Source organism: Schistocerca gregaria, chromosome 1, assembly GCF_023897955.1.
Source record: "Schistocerca gregaria isolate iqSchGreg1 chromosome 1, iqSchGreg1.2, whole genome shotgun sequence".
Taxonomy (NCBI): Eukaryota; Metazoa; Arthropoda; class Insecta; order Orthoptera; family Acrididae; genus Schistocerca; species Schistocerca gregaria.
This window is the reverse complement of record NC_064920.1, coordinates 868,260,121-868,275,634: the sequence shown is the minus strand read 5'-3', so window position 1 is coordinate 868,275,634 and position 15,514 is coordinate 868,260,121. Positions and strand designations below refer to the sequence as shown.

At 42.9% G+C, this 15,514-nt stretch overlaps 1 protein-coding gene across 1 annotated transcript in view; it reads right to left on the bottom strand.

Moving 5' to 3' along the window:
- LOC126273130 (esterase E4-like) overlaps positions 1-15,514 on the bottom strand; it is a 234,207-nt gene that overhangs the window by 191,801 nt on the left and 26,892 nt on the right. The gene's annotated exons all lie outside the window — the stretch shown is intronic.

Here is a 15,514-nt window from a genome sequence, read left to right as displayed (position 1 = left end):
GCGGCATGGGCACCCAGAGAAACGCAGATGCCACCATCTCGTCAACGCAAAATGAGCTGAAACAGCAACTTGGTCGCCATCCGCCACTCTGTCAACCTAATTCCCACCTCTGAAACACCGGGCCAGCTAGAGTGGCCGTGCGGTTCTGGGTGCTACAGTCTGGAGCCAAGCGACCGCTACGGTAGCAGCTTCGAATCCTGCGTCGGGCGTGGATGTGTGTGATGTCCTTAGGTTAGTTAGGTTTAATAAGTTCTAAGTTGTAGGCGACTGATGACCTCAGAAGTTAAGTCGCATAGTGCTCAGATCCATTTTAACCATTTGAACCTCTGAAACTGTACCAACACTTGCCCCCAAAGAGGCAGCAATGGCAGCCCCAAAGGCTACGGAAACAGGGGCTGCAAACCATAAGATATGCATAACATCAGCCTTTCCACAATCAAAAGGAGTAGCTCAAATGAAACAAAGAAGGAATTATGTGTAAGAGACCAAGAAGGAAATGACCTTATCAGACATGCATCAAAATATGTTCCTGGTGCACAGGTATCAACCAAAGCCACTTGTCACGCAGTCTCTGACGCCAACTTCAAGAGAGAAGACAGCTGCGAAGAAGAAGACGCCACCCCTGTGTCATTGGCAACATACTCATCGCAGTAATACTGCAAACACATACTCATCATTATGACATAATGAAGAACAGTCTCAAACATAGTTACCCAGCCTCTGCAAGAGAACCCAAGCCGCCATCGATTGCTGTCCACTATGTAGGAAAATAACTGACCTATAAAAGACCTGAACGCCATCCTCGGATCCTCTGCAAGGAACTGCACTTAGATTTTCTTTTAGCCAGAGGGATTGGGTTGTATGGGGGAAGAGAACAAACAGCGAGGTCATCGGTCTCAATGAATAAGGGAAGGACGAGGAAGGAAGTCGCCCGTACCCTTCCAAAGGAACCATACCGGAAGTTGCCTGGAGCGATTTAGGGAAATCACGGAAAACCTAAATCAGGATGGCCGGACGCGGGATTGAACAGTCGTCCTCCCAAATTTAGCCAGAACCAGCATACAAGAATATGATATGAAGACTCACAGATTACAACACTGTCCAAAGAAATGAAACTTGGATACTGCACCTACACTCTCTATAATGAGCGCTCTAAAGAAGATTGTGATTAGAAGACTCCCAATCAACGTTATCTAAACTATCTGAAAATGACACTCGAGGCACAATGTCGTGTGAGTGAAATACACAAGACAAAGAAAATCAATCATCGCCATAGACATCGCCGAGAACAGAAGCATCACAAAACATCAAGTGGGTACCAGTAGCTGATGTCAGCGCTGAGAGACTAAAGCCCAGCAGAGGACCAAAACAACCGTACCAATGCCAGGAGCATTGACACGTTTCACTACATTGTAGTATGTCTGCATGATGTGTAAAATGTGCGGGCAATCACAGTAGCAGCAAACGCACACAAAACTTTTAAAAGAAAAAGCTGATGTGTTCCAATTGCTGTGGAGATCATGCTGGTTGCCGTACAGGTTAACATCGGCTAACAACGTAGCTGGCAAAAGGAATCAGTGCTGGAAAGACAGGAATCACCTTCGCAACATCCGTTTCAAATGGTGCACAACCGCCGTTACCTACTCTCACCGAGACGACCAGTGAGCAGTGCAGAAACGAAGCCATGTCGTCAAACGACGGAAATGCATTCCAGGAACAAAAAGGGCTGCAGCCGAGGCAGAGTTCAGATAAGTCATCGCATCCAAGGTCCGAATTGAAAGAAGATAAGGAAAGTACTCCGCAGAATGCCACGGAAAGGAATATATGTGAAACACTGACAAGAAGGCGTATCCGTAAAGACATAACGGCATAATAATGTCCATGGTACTAAAGTGAACTGTTGAGTGCAAAAACTGGAATACATTCAGCAAATAATTGAAGACGTAGGTTGCAAGTGCTACTCTGAGATAGACAGACTGGCACAGGGAAGAAACTCGTGGTAGGCCACATCAGTCAAACAATTCAGAAGACCGATGACTTACCAAAAACGAGAGAGAGAGAGAGAGAGAGAGAGAGATGGAAACATATGAGTCTCGCACTGACACATCATTCACCAAGCTACCAGAGTTTTGGCCAGAAAAAAACAACATTGCCATCTTCAAGTTGTTCCTTTGGTCCACACATGTGGACCTTCGTTCACTTTTTTTTCTCCATAAATAGGGATTCTTTTCCGCTTATAGACCGATGGTGGTACGCGAGTGTGGCCCATCTAGTTCTTAGTTTTGAAACCAGGCTGCAACACCTTACGAGTAACGATTCGTGTGCTATTTTACAGCTGGTCATATACAGAAACTAGTTACTGCCACTTTTCGAATAGGTATATAATTATTATGGCTAAATATTACACTGAAAATCCGTGTTTTTTTACCTAGGCTCTTATGTTCGCTTACTAACGTAGATGTTGAAAATTAGTTCACATTTGCATAAATTTTGTTCGTTCCTATGATTAATATGTTTTCTGCAGGTCCTCTTATATGAACTTCAGGTCATAATGCGTATCTGTTCATTTCAATTTGGTCTTCGATAACGGAAACGGTTAACTGTTATTTCTACACTCCCAGCAATGCACGAAATATTAACAGATGAGCAATTAAAAGCTCTTCTTAATGACAGAAATGCGGAATAATCTGACTGGAAAAATGACGAATTCTCGTTTTTGACTGAATATTGTCGTACCTAGCTCGATGAAACAGACTGGCAAACAACAGAAACGTTAAGATGTCGTGCCAGTTGCTTCACTCTGACAGTGAAATGCAGATGTATAGAAAACGTGAATAAAATGCTAAGAAGTTTTTTGTCGCAATCAATTTCAAAAGTTAGGTTTTACAATGTTGGCCAACGAACTAAATTTCTTGAGTCAAGGAATGCCCCAAAACGGAGGACACCGAGCTGCAACTCCAAGATAAGAGACATATGCGTCAAATGTGGAATGTATTTATATATTAAGAAAAACAGTTGTTTTGAAGCTTATCATAAAACCCGAAGATTTATTTACTGACAATAGAGAATTATTACTTGCCAGAAATTATTACGGTATACGATTATTAATTGTAATTCTGCCTGAGACAGCAAAGGACCTGGAAGAGCAGCTGAACGGAATGGACAGTGCCTTGAAAGGAGGATATAAGATGAACATCAACAAAATCAAAACGAGGACAATGGAATGTAGTCGAATTAAATCGGGTGATGCTGAGGGTATTAGATTAGGAAATGAAACACTTAAAGTAGTAAAGGAGTTTTGCTATTTGGGGAGCAAAATAACTGGTGATGGTCGAAGTAGAGAGGATATCAAATATAGACTGGGAATGGCAAGAAATGCGTTTCTGAAGAAGAGAAATTTGTTAAGATCGAATATAGATTTACGTGTCAGGAAGTCTTTTCTGAAAGTATTTGTATGGAGTGTAGCCATGTATGGTAGTGAAACGTGGACGATAAGTAGTTTAGACAAAAAGAGAATAGAAGCTTTTGAAATGTGGTGCTACAGAAGGACGCTGAAGATCAGATGGGTAGATCATGGGTAGATCACATAACTAATGAGGAAGTACTGAATAGAACTGGGAAGAAGAGAAATTTGTGGCACAACTTGACTAGAAGGTCGATTGGTAGGACATATCCTGAGGCATCAAGAGATCACCAATTTAGTATTGGAGGGCAGTGCGGAGGGTAAAAATCGTAGAGGGTGACCAAGACATGAATACACTAAACAGATTCAGAAGGATGTAGGTTGCAGTAGGTATTGGGAGACGAAGAAGCTTGCACAGGATAGAGTAGCATGGAGAGCTGCTTCAAACCATTCTCTGGACTGAAGACCACAACAACAACAAACAACGATTATTATTTTCCGGCATTTTTGAAATTGTTTTACCTTTATTAGAAATCATATATTTCAAAAATATTAACTGCTCAATTTCATTTTCTCTGTGCATTGGCATATTCACTTTACTGTTTCAAAGAACACACACACATGAATAATATGTTTTAATTGAAGAAAGGAAGAAAAAAATACAAAGCAAAGACTAATACATTTTCACGTTAAGTCAGACTTGAGGCCAACATATACTTATGAGTTACTAAATCATCAAAAAATACTTCATTTGCATTTGTATCATGTTTATTTGTTTATTTGCTGGAAAATATGAAAAGAAAAATTTCCTTTTTTTTAGTCTCTGGCGTTAAGAGGTTAAACACGCTAAATGATACACTGAAACTACTGAAGGATATACGTGAAATCCTATATTGTTTAGCAACCATTGTCCTTACAGAGGTAGAAGAGCCATAAGCCCCATCAATTTTGACAATATTGACAATGAGCATTCGGGTTAACTGACAAAACTTAGAATATCAACGTCGTGCACAGGATGTGCAAAATAAAACTGGCTCAAAAATATTTACTTGGGTTGGATGAAATATTTATTTTTCCCACCCTGAACATCGAGGCAGGAGAATTCTGGAATTTTCTTGCCATATAAGGGATAGACATGTACTTCCCACGGAGACTCATTTAAAGCGCAGCACTGTCATCAGGTCAGCAATTTGTCTGTTACAGAAATTACAGTCCAACTGCCTGCAATGGAATGGTCATCTACAGAAAGAAATCACGTCACCACTTCCCACTGTTACCAAACTCGGAGACACCAGAATCAACATGAGTAGCAGTTGACACAGTGCAAGGCAGGGTCATAGCCACCTGCAGGCTACTGAGATATGCAGGATCTCGTCGATATTGCGACCCTTCTCGCATTCCATTGACGAAGACTTTAACGTAAAAAGGTTAATCCAAAAACTCTAAGCTGACTAATGCTAGCAGCCACCAGCTGCTGTGCATGATTGGAGATATAGATGCCATTTCCATTGGTCCATGTGATCCTACATGTTACCCGATTAACAGAAGAAGAGGTGCTGCCTTAGATATTCCCATCGCTAAATCGCTCCCATATAACATCATAGCAATCATTAGAAATGTTTTGCCATAGAACTATGTGCTAGTAATATCTGATCTGAAAGTAGTAACTTTTTTACATATGCAGCGCATTGTGGAACACTTTTTGTGAAAGCATGACAAACGTTCTACAATATGATCCAAGACCTCGAGAACCCAGTGCAGATGCGGTTCAACAGCAGCTAAGACTATAGATGATCCAAACAGATCAAAGAGCCAGTCCAGCACCAGCAGCAGATGATTAAAAAATCCCGCCACTTGTTAAGGACAATAACACCCTTTGCAGGGTCTCAAAAAAATGGCTCTGAGCACTATGCGTCTTAACTTCTGAGATCATCAGTCGCCTAGAACTTAGAACTAATTAAACCTAACTAACCTAAGGACATCACACACATCCATGCCCGAGGCAGGATTCGAATCTGCGACCGTAGCGGTCGCTCGGTTCCAGACTGTAGCGCCTAGAACCGCACGGCCACTCCGGCCGGCTGCAGGGTCTCATGCAAATATGAACATTCTAGTGGACACCTTCGTCAACAACTTTACACTGATCATCGACTCAGCTGACGTGCAACACATCGACCTCATCACTGAGAGTTTGCTACATCTAAGAGTACGAGCAGGTGATGACATCATTGAACCGATCACACCAGACGTAGTCAAGAATCAACTAAACTGTTCCAACTTCAGCAGAGCAGGTGGCCCAGATTTATTTACTAAACTCCTGCTAACACAAATACCACCTGCAGCCACCGACCATCTAGAATGGAAGCACACCGAGATCGTTGCAATTCTGATGCCTGGCATGAAAATGCGACTCTCCAAGGAGCTACCAAACGATAGGTTTTCTTTCCATGCTGTCAAACCTTTGGGCAGGCTGCACCTATTGCATCTCCACAGGTACACTGATATGGAGGCCTGCCCCCAATAATCAGTTGAGTTTCCATTGTGACCATATGTCTATCAGAAGACTCTATGTAACCTGTGGAGCTTTGAGAGCATTTCGCTGCCATTCTCTCTGAAGTCTCAGGAACTTTTGACTCCATATGGCATAAGGATGTTTTGTACAACATATTTGTGTAAGGGTCCCCATGTCATACATCAGGCTCCTGCAGAGTTATCTACAAGGCAGAATCTTCCATGTAAGCGCTGACAATCTGACAACGGCATGTCCGCCTGTGGTCTCATCCACACAGTCATTCCCTAGGCTCTGTTCCCGGCCTGCTGTTGTACGCAATCCACAGTTTAGTGGTAGACTTGTCTCAGGCCAAAGGTGTGTAGCTCATTCTACTTGTTCATAATACTGTTGTAGTAACACGAATGTTGATATGACATGCTGACGACTACAACAGGCAAACGACAACTTCGCCATGTGGAAACGGAAATGGGAACTCTCATAAGACGTCTCGAAAATTTAGGGTATCAAGTAACTTAGAAGACGGTTCCCAAATACCCACTACAAATTTTGGTGTGGCGTGAAGCCATCGAATGGTCCTCCGCGGCTATGTACCTTGGAGCCACACTGGACAGGAGACTAATGTTTCGCCTACACGTCCTGCAGGTTACAGAAAAAGCTTACAGAATCTGAGAGACATTCGCTCCCTCTTAAACCCATGTTTTCTCTGTTTGCCACCTTGGGGTCACGCAAGATAAAAGACGATTCTGCTGCTCATAATGGAATACGTTGGTGTTGTGTGGGCCAAACACAGGGGAATGGAGCTTGATGATGCTGCAGGCACTACAAAATCATACTCTAAAGTATGCACCAAAGGGCGTTTAAGTATTCTAAGGAAATAATTCGTGAAATGGCCACAGTGCCATGACTTCAGGAACGGTTTTCGGATTCCAGTTTTGCAGTTTATAACTGTTCTAGGTATTGAATCACACTTAATAATGCTTTTAAATGAATTTTCAAATTTTCGTAATAAATATTGAGGTTTTCATTAATGCAACCAGTAACTGTTTAACTGCTAACTGCTGTTAGTCATACAACGGCATTCTCAAAAATGACTCCTCAGCACGAAAACATTGTTTCATTGTGTGAAATCATCAACGCTGCAGGGCTCTTCCTATCCATAGTCTTACCGGAGTTTATATATAGAACTGTAAGTTTACCACTTTTGCAAACGAATGTCTGTTAAATGTACTAGTTTTAAACTCTGCAAATGGCTTTTCTGATGCTAGGTGCACAATGCCGAGATCACCACATTTAGATAAAGTGTAACCTTTTATAGTGGAAACTGTATGTAACTTGGATCGAATTATATAATAAACTGTCGATTTATAAACTTCGTGCGAACGACTGTTCAAGCTCGTTCCTGACTCGTCGTAGTTCGGCTAAAGCCTGTCAGAGTCCGACGGGCAGGTCACAACACATGCAGCGATGGAGCCAACCTCTTTGCTAATTTTTCTGTTTCCGATATAGATATTGTGAGCAGAAGGTTCCGAAATATATATGTGATAACCTTGCAGGTGACACGAGACTGGTGCCAAATCTCTCTCCCTCTCCCCTCCCCCTGGACCAATGAGGGTGAAGCACCCCCTCCCCATACTCATCTTCTGTAACTGGGACACTTGTGTGGGAGGGGTTACTCGGGAGCTGGACAGCATCTATTTGTTAATAAAAGTATAACGTTAAGTCATGTCACTTGAGTTCTGTTGTTAATACCAATATTACTCTACACCAGCAGAGACCATAACCAGACAGATATGTAAGTACTCTCATTTTTACGTATTTTTCCATTTGTCGTAGTTTCCCCAAATTCATGTACTTTCCGCGTCCGCCCCGATAGCTCAGTGTTGCCGGCACGGTAGCTCAGCGTGTTCGGTCAGAGGGTTAGCTGCCCTCCGTAATAAAAAAACAGAGTTAATCGATCAACAACGAACTTAAACGGATGTCTTACGACGTTCGCCCCGAGCAGATTCAACGAATAAAAGCGAACAAAATGGTCAGTGTGACGGATTGCCGTCCTACGGGCCCAGGTTCGATTCCAGGCTAGTTCGGGGATTTTCTCCGATCAGGGACTGAGTGTTGTGCTGTCTTCATCATCATTTCATCCACAACCGACGAGCAGGTCGAATGTAATAAGACCTGCACCAAGGCAGCCGTACCTGCCTCGCAAGGGGCCTCCCAGCCAATCACGTCAAACGCTCATTTCCATTTTCATGTATTTTCTGCAATGTTCCTGTTTTATAACAGGAAGCAGTTTGAAGCATAGGGAGAGGTTGTGTCTATTTGTTTGTAACAAACTACGTCACCCTGGGTCTAATTGTTAATAACAACGTTATGTGGCACCAGCAGAGACCTCATGTAGACAGAAAGGTAAGTATTATAAGTTTCACGTACTCTTACGTATTTTCCTCTACTTTACGTATTTTTCACAGCTTTCCTATTTTACAGCTATAGGCACTCAAAGTGCAGGGAGAGGTTGTGGCTGTTTGTTCATAACAAAGTATGTCACTCCATGTCTATTTGTTTAATGTTTCGAGGCACCGGCAGACGCTATACCCAGACAGTTTTATGTAAGTACTCTTAGTTTTGTGTATTTTTCGTACGCTCCTCAGTTCTACATATTTTTACCAGTTTTTTTTTTACAAATATATGTATTTCGTGCAGTTATACAAGACTGTTGCCAATGTCTTGTCGATGTCGTGATGCTCTCAGGCAATCACAATGCAGAATTAGGTATCGCTGATACTGAGGCACACCTCCCAACTGCATCTTTTGTAACTGGGACATTCTGTAGCAGGGTACCATAGGGACAGGGCAAGTCTGTATGTTTATAACAAATTACGTCACTTGAGGTCTGTTTGTTTAATATTTAGAGGCACCAGTAGACGCAATACCCAGGCGGATAATGGGTAAGTACTCTCAGTTTCACATATTTTCCACGATTTTGTACATTGAACCCGTTTACGCGAGATATATGTCAACATCGTGTCGTGTTGTGTTACGACGTCGCGTCACAGAGTAGCGTCGCATCACGACGTCGCATTGCGTCGATCGATGTCATGATGTCAGCTTTGTCCCAATTTATGTATCGGTGCTAAGCCACCATTCAATTACTAGCGTGTGATGTCACAGTATTAGAAACGAACACGTTGGTAGAAGTAGTAACGGAATAGAGAATTCTACAATCGAAAGACACTGTATAAGAAATATCACACTAAATTACTACATTAAGTGACGTCGTAGTAAAATTCTAACGCCTCCAACCAAAGATATTTTATTTGTAACACACATCTAGAGAGAGTCGTCCAGTATCTGCACTAACTCCAGCGAAAATCATGTCGCCTGCTGGAGAATAGATCACCGCCCCTTAGAGTTCTACGTGTGGGTATGCAGCAGTGAACGCCGATGGTTGTGGGCACACTGCCCAGCAGCTGCTGACAAAGTTGCAGTTGGTGCTTAACATTACTGACGTATTAGTTGTGGACGAGAGATCTCCCGCCCACGGTAACAACGTCGAACAGATCCCAACACGTAGGTGGAAATATCAAAGACTGTACAAGCCGGGATTACGAGGAACTACTCTCCTGCATTCTCCGGATAATGCCCATACGGTATGGAACTCTTTGTACGATCGTGGCCACCAGGTCGCGGTTGGGAGGGATCTACATGTCTGTCTAGCACTACGCCACACCGTCTCCCCGGGCGGGACAGCAGCTGGCTCATTTGTCCGAGGAATGGGCGTTCCGCCACAGTAAAAACCTATCGTATAGCATGTCTGCGCCTTTGCAGATAAACACTGCTAACACTTTAAGCGCCAAGCACTACCCTCCCCGCCCGTAATTTCTCTATGGAACGCCTACACAAACCAGTATAACTCGCAGACACCTACTTGATCGTCAGAGGAAATTTGTGGACTCCTTTGTGGATAAACGTTGCTAAGAGTTTAAGTACCAAGCATGTCCCTCCCCAACGCCCTTTCTCCCTGGACCACTCAGAAACACATCACCCCTTCCCCCTCCAACTCCTTTTTTTCACTCAGGGAGCCTCCCAAGTGGAATGAAGACTCGTGATAAATTGAACCCTGCAGGTATAAGCGACATTACTATAAGCCTCATATATTAACCACGGGAAAATCCGAATATGGTACATAATTTCGATTGATCCACGTAATTCTAAAGACTCATGCTTGGCAGCTAACACATAGCTGTAGGCCTATTTGCTACTGAAAGATCATCTGTGCATTAGTCACGAGTACCTCTCAAATATGACCAGGACTGGCGCAATAGGCGTACCCACCCACAACATGTAAACAAAATGGGGGGGAGGGGGGGATACAATCCTAATTTTACAGTGGGATAGATCTGTCATACATGTAACTCTCGCAGTATTAATATACCACATCCTAAAAGATTAGTAACAGATGCGGACGATCAAGTAGGTGTCTGCGAGTTATACTGGTTTGTGTAGGCGTTCCATAGAGAAATTACGGGCGGGGAGGGTAGTGCTTGGCGCTTAAAGTGTTAGCAGTGTTTATCTGCAAAGGCGTAGACATGCTATACGATAGGTTTTTACTGTGGCGGAACGCCCATTCCTCGGACAAATGAGCCAGCTGCTGTCCCGCCCTGGGAGACGGTGTGGCGTAGTGCCAAATGCAAACGAGACAGAGAAATGGTCACAGTGGAGAAAAAAAATCTCTTCCTGTACACATAGTCATAGACTCGCAGAGGCCTCAGTACTGTAAAAGGCGACCTTAGAGACCGGCCACCGTATACCGATAAGCATATCCTGCAAAGACTAATCACCAACGTGATTCAAAAATGCAAACAACACAAGCACAATGATCGCTAGAAATGCGAGTTGCACAGACCTGATAACAGTGGAGCCTGCACCATATTTATGAAGAGATGCTGCTCATGCGTGCCCGTGCTACAGATCTAAGAAGTATGAAAACGGACATCGCACTGTGAGTCTGCAGACAGCCCTAAGAATACTGGTTAGGCTTCGATCGTGCAACATCTCTCTCGCACGTCGTAGAGGAAGAGCAATCTCATTGGCTTCAAGTAACCACGGGAAAAACCATACGCAAACATAGAGAGAGGAATCACCGAGGAGTAACTGTCCAGAATTCTTTTCCAACGGCTTTCGTCTGTAATCTCCAGGGGGTTGCTTCATAAAGCAAGCAGCGTATCGCCTGTCGACCACGAAGTAGACAGAAAATTAATTTATGTTACATGTCTGCGAGCTGCTGCATACAGTCTTATTAACAAAAAAAAGCATTATTTCGTAGCAAAAACATTACATACATGTACTGGTTATAATAATACCCACAGGTGTTGGACGTTACGATTCTACTACGAATTCAGCTCTCATATATCGTTAGAGCTCCGACGACACAATGTCGCCAATGACGAGCCATAAATCAGGTAATCTCAGCGTGGTGGTGGTTAGTGTTTAACGTCCCGTCGACAACGAGGTCATTAGAGACGGAGCGCAAGCTCGGGTTAGGTAAGGATTGGGAAGGAAATCGGCCGTGCCCTTTTAAAGGAACCATCCCGGCATTTGCCTGAAGCGATTTAGGGAAATCACGGAAAACCTAAATGAGGATGGCAGGAGACGGGATTGAACCGTCGTCCTCCCGAATGCGAGTCCAGTGTCCTAACCACTGCGCCACCTCCCTCGGTGGTAATCTCAGCGTCTAACACATATGAGACGAAAGGTAGCAGCCTGTCTACGTGCCTCCAACGTCGGTGGAGGGAGGTGGTGGGTGTCCCTGCTGTAAGTCAATACCAGGAATAGTGTAACTGTGTGTTTACAGCAGAATAACGTCAACACACTCCCTCCAACAGAAATCCATGTACGATGTGCGTGTGTGTGTGTGTGTGTGTGTGTGTGTGTGTGTGTGTGTGTGTGTGTGTGTGTTTGTGTGTGTTTTAGTGTTGGTTTGGACACTTAGAGTTGCCAGTGGAGGAATAAGTATACACCTATCTAGGTTGGCGCTCTGTATCAAAGTTGATGGCGTAAAACAAAATTTCAAGACACATCTAATCATGTAAGCAATAATGGCATATTTATGCTTGTACACTTAATGCGGAAAAAAGGTAAATATTGAAACTTGTGGAAATTTTCAAAAATTCGGTAAAAAAGATTTGGATACGATGTGGTCAACAGGAGATCTTCATTTATATTTAGAGTGTGGCAGGAGTGTGACATAAGCACAGAAGCAAAGTGTCTAGACGTTTGATGCTTTCCTACAAAGCTTTTGAGGATGAGTGGACTATTAGAATCACTGCACAATCTGTCTGCTAATTGTTGAGACCTGTGCTAAAGTTTGAGAGAGAGAGAGAGAGAGAGAGAGAGAGAGAGAGAGAGAGAGCGTGTGGCAGATCCTTGGAAAAAAATATGGATTCTGTTGTTACTTATACAGAGGAAGTGCTAGACATGGAGTCACAGATGTACTGAAACTATAAAGATGTGGTAATCGGTCGAGAGGAGCTGTAATGAGTAGGGGGCGTAGTCATCCTGCATACAGTATACCGATTATGTAACATTACACTACAACTTCTGCATGGAAGGTGACTGCCAAGGAAAAAGTGTTGTGATTGTGGGCAACGCTAAGATAGTTGGAATAGACTGCTTAAAGAGGATGACTTCCTGTTTATAAAGATATATAATAATTTTCTCACAAGCCTAGGTGTGAACAAAGTTATCGATAACAACCTTGTAGTTTTTACAGTGTCTAGATATGTGACCAAGAGCAGAAATGTGCTTTTACTTACTCCTGGGTTAAAGAACATGCTACTACGAGGTTGGAGGCTACAATACACAACTACAGAATGATTCATGTACTTGACCCAGTGTAAGACTATTTAAGTGTTTTTGAACTACAAATATTACAGTGTGTTCCACTGTACTCTGTGCCAATTACATCCATGTGGTGTCAACTAATGGATAACTTGCATAACAGCTGCAGTTTGCCTGCTGGAGGTAGTAAGAATACTCGAAAATTGCCTTAAGTTGTCCTGAGGCTCAAAGCCGAGAAAACGTATTAATTATGTTCCGTTTGCATATAGTTTTAATTATCTATTACACGGAGATTCCTAACACTGACTTCAACAACGATGACGTAAGTATTACTCAACAATGCTATTTTAAAGCGTGAGAAACATATTCTCTCAATCCAGGACATTATTCTCCACAATACCGTCAGTTAAGGATATCGCCGAACTGGGATTAGCACCTACAAACGATACTGACCACAACACCAGATCTATGTGGCAGGTCACTGCTGCTATCGTAACTGGTTCATTAGGGACGCCATAATCGCACCCCACCTACTAGTCGACAACTCATCACTGCTGAGAGTGGTAGGTCATGCCCATCACTGTTCGGTCTGTCGACAGCTCTACTTCCCAGCCTGCGAGCTCCTCCTGTCATGGTCCAATGGATGTAAAAATATTTGAAAAGTTATTGCTTGTAACCAGATTTCTTTATTTTTGTAAGCACAGCTGGATATTCCTCGTAAGTAAATTAGTATGCTGTAGAAACACATTATGCACCTCTCTCAATGCGGAAGGGATGGAATGATAGTCCGTTCGTTAGACATGTAACGGAAGGGAGTTTTGTACACGCTATTGAGTCAAGACTGGGATACCTGGTTGTTATTTATGGCATCTAATAACCGTCAAAAGCATCATCTTTCCCAGAGCGTTTTATAGGTCTGTTAACAATGTGAAGGTGGAGAGGGGAATATAGTGGGAGTAATTCTGACTAGTGCTTGAATATACGTCTAAATTAGGTTATGAGTCAAGCAGATGCATACAAGGTGCTTGAAAGCATAGTGACCGCATATGACCGGAAGTTCTTCCCTCTATACCCAGATGCTGTTTTCACTCATCTGCGCGAATAATTTCATTCTGTGTCTACCATACACATACAAACGATGAAACATGAGAGAGGGAAGTGGCATATACTAAGATCGATGATGACGTTTGGTATGTGGGGTGCTCAACTGCACGGTCATCAGCGCGCTACGAAGTCCTAGTTTCTACACAGTCCACTTTTTGCACAGTCCAATCTTGCCACTGTCAGGAATAATGGTGATGATGATGAAATGATAAAGACAACACAAACACCTAGTCCCCGGGCAGAGAAAATCCCCGTCCTGGCCGGGTATCGAACCCGGGATAGCCGTGATCCAGAGGCAGCAACGCTAGCCACTAGACCAAGAGCTGCGGACAAGACAGATCGGTGTGAGATCTAAAGCACAACAGTCCGGGAAGTTAAAGTAGCTGTGGGTCGCGTGTAAAGGGTCACATGTATTCCCGGCAGTCAGGTCGAATAATCGGTTGTAGAACTGTATCTCTATAATTTTAATTATTTAATGTCGAAACGTCCATCCAGGGGTTGACCAACACAACAGCGAACCGACAGACTTACAAAATTACTAAGACAAACAGCCTGACATAATATTAACCAATTTACCATGTGGAGAATTAAAGTAGATATGACTCGGGGAGATTGGAATGTCAGGTCCCTTAATTGGGCAGGTAGGTTAGAAAATTTAAAAAGGGAAGTGGATAGTTTAAAGTCATATATAGTGGGAATTAGTGAAGTTCGGTGGCAGGGGACCAAGACTTTTCGTCAGGTGAATACAGGGTTATAAATACAAAATCAAATAGTGGTAATGCACGAGTATGATTAATAATCAAAAAATAGGGGCACGGGTAAGCTACTATGAACAGCATAGTGAATCCATTATTGTAGCCAGGAAGCCCACGCCTACCACAGTAGTGCAAGTTTATAAGCCAACTAGCTCCGCAGATGACAAAGAGATTGAAGAAATGTATGATGAGATAAAAGAAATCATTCAGATAGTGAAGGGGGGCGAAAATTTAACAGTCATGGGGGACTGGAATTCGATAGTGTAAAACGGAAGAGAAGGAAAAGTAGTAGGTGAATATGGAATGGGGTAAGGAATGAAAGAGGAAGTCGCCTGGTAGAATTTTGTACAGAGCATAACTTAATCATAGCTAACGCTTAGTTTAAGAATTATGAAAGAAGGTTGTATACGTGGAAGAGACCTGCAGACACTGGAAGGTTTCAGATAGATTATATAATGGTAAGACAGAGATTTGGGAACCAGGTTTTAAATTGTCAGGCATTTCCAGGGGCAGATATGGACTCCCACGACAATTTATTGGTTATGAACTGTAGACTAAAACTGAAGAAACGGCAAAAAAGTAGTAATTTAAGGAGATGGGACCTGGACAAATTGAAAGAACCAGATATTGTAGGGACTTTCATAGAGAGCATTAGGAACGAATGACACGGAGAGGGAAAAGAAATACAGTGGAAGAAGAATGGGTAGCTTTGAGATATGAAATAGTGAAGGCAGCAGAGGATCAAGTAGGTAAAAATACGAGGGGTAGTAGAAATCCTTGGATAACAGAAGAGATATTGAGTTTAATTGATGAAAGGAGAAAATATAAAAATGCAGTAAAAGTAGACAGAAAGGAATACAAACGTCTCAAAAGTGAGATAGACAGGAATGCTAAGCAGGGAGGGAT